Raw genomic sequence first — 4997 nt, 5'->3', positions numbered from 1 at the left:
AGGGCCCATGCCCGCCCTGTGCACCAAGAGCCGCACGGGATTGGCTCAACCCCTGCAGCCGCCCGCCCCGATTGGCGGGTGAGGCTTTGAGAACGCCGGGGCGCCGCGGATAGGGTCACCTCCCGACCCGCCCGCCTTCTATTGGCTCTCCCCAGCCGAAGCCCCACCTTTTCCTCACAGCCCCGCCCCCGTTGCCATGGCGAGGCCTCGGCCGCCATTTCGGGGTCTACCCTGAGGGCGCCGGGCCGAACCCCGCCATGGCCCCGCACCCCAAGGGGTGCCGTAAAAGCCAGTTAAAAGAACTCTCTAAGTCTCAATTTTGGAATTTAGAAAGCAGGCATTCTTTTATTGCAGTGCAGGCCACACTGGGGATAATTCCTCCTAGTGTGTACCCCTCCTGGAGTTCAGTTTGACGTTTATCAATGACAGTTAACACACCACATAACCATGGGCCTGACTGAGCATCCCCCTCTTCCATTGCTCTGTATCTTCTCCGCTTAAATTTAAAGCTACAGTGTGATTTTAATACACTGCGCACGCTCAGGAGGAGTGGGGGGGTCAGTCCTTTTGTCCCTCGGTTGAGTCTGTGGTCGCAACATCCCCCCGCTGGAATCACCTTTCCCCCAGTTCCTTGCTTCAGCGCCGTCTGGGCCAAGATGTTGCCTTTTATCACTGCTGACTGAGTTGTGGCCTCTCCTTATCCTCACACCCTTCTCTGTAGCAGCATGTTCCCAATGACAGTCCTTGAAGTTCCACTGATGCGTGTTCTCTCAGGAGGTTCTTGTCAATGAGGCACCATTGCTAATACCCTCCTCTCTGGCCTGAATGCTATTAAAATTCTCAGGCGTTAGTTTCCACTCCTAACTGTGATCCTTTCTTAATTACTAATAACCCCTGCATTATTCCATTTCATCCAAGAATAATATATATATATGAGGCAACAATTCTGGTGCCTTGGCTGGGCATAAATTTAGCACATCCTGCCCACCACAAAAGGCACAGCAGAACCTTCTGTCTTTTAGCTTTTGTTCAAGGTATCAGCCCTCTCTCACACGTTGCCTGTACACAAGCAGCCTTTTTTACCCCTTCCCCCAAATCCGACAGTCCCCTTATCCCAATGGCTATAGGCTCCCCTAGTTCTTTGGGGTCTATGCCACCAGCCCAGTGAGCCACCCAAAAAGTTATAGACTGGTTGCCAGCTGGCCCGTCACTTAGAAACACACTGGGTCCCCAAAACCCTCAAGCCTTGTCATCACTCAGTAGTATCCCATCACCTCCGGTCAGTGAAACACGCCACAAGTTTTCCATCTCTGTCTCACCCGGTTCGTGTGAAAACGTAACTTGCAAATTGCTGAGCTCAGGTCCTGGCCATGGACTGGTACGGACAGTAGTTTGGGGATTCCACCCTGTGGGCCCATATGCCTCTCGTTTTGATAAGAGGTTTTACATCCCTTACCTCCTCCGTTTCATCAGCACTAGCTTCATCAGGATCTCCCCAGATATCCCCATCCCAGTCCTCAGGATCTGTTCCCGCAATCAACTTCTGAATTTGGACAACATTGGGGGGACTTTGCGCTTGGGTTAACATAATCTCTATCTTCCGTTCTAGTAAACGCGTCCACTGTCTCTCGCGTTGTGATTATGCCTTTAAGCATTCAATCTCTGACTCTCAGAATTATCCTTTTCCACCTGCCTAAAATACTTCAAAACACCTAAAACACTGGTCCTGCTCTTGCATCCAACAGGCACCCAGTATGGCACCCACGGTCCCTTTGCCTCTGCCATCTTGCTTGCTTCCACGGCGTTTCTCTCTCCTCTCCACAACAGCCTTGGGTTCACACCACTTCTCCCTCGCCCATTCCATTCCCTTTGGGAGAAGGGTCACACCGTGCCTCCGCAACACTCCCTCCAGTGACAGCCCTGCTGTCAATGACCCGCCACAACAAAACCTCGCTGGCTGCAGACCCTCTGTTGCCGAGAGGTTTCACCTCTCCCCCCACTCCCCTCCCAAGGGGTGCACATACGTGCCTGGGACATGACAAAGCTAAAAGAGCGGAAAAATGAGGTGCCAAAAGCCGGCAATCGCTGTGGCAAAGGCCCCCATCTCCAGAGGAGTGGGGGGCAGGGTGCACCTGCCACAGGTACCCATGGAAGCGTCCCCGTTCCCTTGCGCTGTCGCCCAAGACGTGTGCCCGCGGCCAGATCCACTTGCCAGTGGCCTGGATTCACTGGCCAGGGAGAAGAGGTAAGCCTGGCACCCCCCGGGCACAGGACGGGCACGGGGGCTGTGCCGGGCATCCCGGGGTGCCCTTGCCCTGCGCTAAGCACCCCCGTGCCGGGGAGCGGAGCCAGACAGCCGCGCTGCCGGCCTGCCCGGATACCCACGGGCTGGAGGGGCTCTTCCACCAGGGAGCACCAGCCAGGCAGGACATTTTGGGGTGATGGGGGGGACAGGGGACGTGGGCAGAGCCCCATTCACCCAAAAATCTCTGCCTCAGCCACCCGCCTGCCAGCCAGCCAGCTTTCGTCTGCAACGGGACCCTCAGCCTGCTCTCCCACTGCGTGCCCACCTGCCCGCTCCCCAGCCTGTGCTGGCAAGCTCCCATGGCAGGGTGGTGCCCCCTCCTCCTGCAGGGCCATCCCAGTCACCCCCTCTTTCTTTCAGCAGCTGCTGACCTTCTGCCCGGCCATGGCCAAAGATTCCCAGGCACTGTGGGAGATGTGGCTGAGCACCGGGGCTGAGCGCAGCGAGGGCATGGGGCTGCCTCGACGGGGTGCCCCCCAAACCCTGCCAGCACGGCCCCTGGCCCCCCTCACCGCCCCCTCACCCGCAGGCGAGCCCTGGCGTGCCATGCTGCAGGAGATCACCCAGGCTTCCCCCCGCCTCAGCACTGTGCCCTGCGGACACGAGGTGAGCCCCGGCGCAGCGGTCAGGAGGGTGCTGCCCACCCTGCCAGCCCCCCACCAACCCCTTCTGCTCTTCCAGGAGCCCGGATCTGTCCTGCTCCCTGAGACAGGCCAGCCCTGATGCCACCAGCACGCTGGCCCTGGGGACCAGCTCAGTGAGATCTGCAAGGCAGGAGCCTGCCACCCGCGCCAAGGATGCTGCGCCTTCGTTAGAGCTACCCTGCTAATTGGGCGGGTGACGATGCCAGCTCCTGGAGGGGTGCCTGCTGGGGCTGCCGCCGGCCGTGCCAGCCTGACCCTGCCCTGGTTTTTGGGGGCTCCTTGGCGACGTGCCGCCTTTCCTCTCCAGTTCCTGGCGCCGTGCATGGTCAGCCAGCCATGCCACCATGCCGACGGTGCCCTCCTGGCCCTCACCACCCTCCTCTCCTTCCTCAGCCTTGACCCGGCGCTGCGCTGCCAGCCAGCCCTGCCAGGCGTCCCGTGCCACCCACGCCACGCGGACTGGTGACAGGGAGCCCGGCGGGAGCTGGCACGGCCACGCAGCACCGTGCCAGGGCTGGCTGGGCTGGGATGTCTCTGCCTCCAATTCCTTGATTGCAGCCGGTTGTGCAGGCACAAAGCGGGCACGATCCGGCTGCTGGCACTGCCACCCCTCGCCACAGACACCCACAGGGCACCGGGGCCACACCGGCACCACGTGGATGTCCCAGCTCAGCACTGGGGGATGGCGGGGACAGGCACAGAGGTGGGGACGGGCTTGTGGGCACACACTGGACCCTCCCTCATGCTCTTCCCCCTCTCCCCAGGGAGCTTCACCGGCACCTGAGCCTTCACGGCACAGCCCAGCTGCTGAGGGAGCCGCTGGGCGCCGTGCCACCCGCCGGGGCGCCCGCAGAGGTGGGTGCACAAGGTGGGACCATGCTGGGGTTTGGCACCCGCAGCGGGCTGTGGCGTGGGGCGCAGGCACCCGGACACCTGCTCTCCCCACAGCTGCAGGCGCCGGGCCGGCTCCTGGTGCTGGCTCAGCTGGACACCCTGCGACGCCTGATGCTCCCCAGGGGCCTGGAGGAGCCAGAGGACCCCGCCCAGGAGGTGGGCGCTCCCCTCACCGGGAAGGGGGTGTCATGGGGCACCCCTAATGTGCCCTGCACCCCGTGGGTAAGCGCTGGGCCCTGGGGGTGCCCTGGGGAGTCCAAAGAGGACCCGCATGTCCCTGACCCCCCCGCCTGTGCCCACAGGGCCACCCTGAGCAGCTCCACGTGAGGACACCTCCTCCTCCACGCCCAGCTGCCCATCTCTACGTCCAGTGGCAGGAGATGCTGGCGTAGGGTGGGGGGTCCCCATCACCACCCCCTCTCCTGGGGTGCCCTGGGAGATGCTGGGCACCCAAGGGTGCCCAGGGCACCCCCTGACCCAATAAACACCCCCGGCTCCTCCTGTGCCTGCGGGTGCCTTGGGGTGGCCGGCGCTGGTGGCTGTTGGAAACCTGAAAGGGTGCTGGGGTTCCTGCCTCCCCTAGGCTGAGCTGGGCCAGGCCAAGCTGGGCTGGGGTTGAGCCAAGCCAAGGTGGGCTGGGTGAATGGGGCCTGAACTGAGCTGAGCCTGGCCAAGCTGTGCTGGATTGGGCTGGGGTGAACTGGGCTGAACTGAACCGAGCTGGGTTGAGCTGAGCTGGGTTGAGCCAAGCTGGGGGCTTGAGTGGAACTGGGCTGAGCCAAGCTGGGGGCTGAGCCAAAGCAGAGACTGAGCCAAACTGGGTTGAGCCAAGCCAAGGCGGGCTGTGTTGAATAGGACCTGAACTGAGCTGAGCCTGGCCAAGCTGTGCTGAATTGGGCTGAGCCACCTTGGTCTGAGCTAAGCTGAACTGGGCTGAGCCAAACCAGAGGTTGAGCTAAAGTGGGCTGAGAAGAACTGGGCTAGCCAAACCAGAGATTGAGCTGAAATGGGCTGAGCCAAACCTTGTTAAGCCAAGCCCAGTTGAGCCAAGCTGGGGGCTGAGAACTGAGCTGAACCAAGCCAGAGATTGAGCTAAACTGGGCTGAGCCAAACCTTCTTGAGCAAAGTCCGGTTGAGCCAGGCAGGCCTCAGCT

This window comes from Phalacrocorax aristotelis, chromosome 24 (assembly GCF_949628215.1).
Source record: "Phalacrocorax aristotelis chromosome 24, bGulAri2.1, whole genome shotgun sequence".
In the NCBI taxonomy this organism is placed as follows: Eukaryota; Metazoa; Chordata; class Aves; order Suliformes; family Phalacrocoracidae; genus Phalacrocorax; species Phalacrocorax aristotelis.
The sequence above is the reverse complement of the archived record's forward strand: the minus strand, read 5'-3'. Positions refer to the sequence as shown.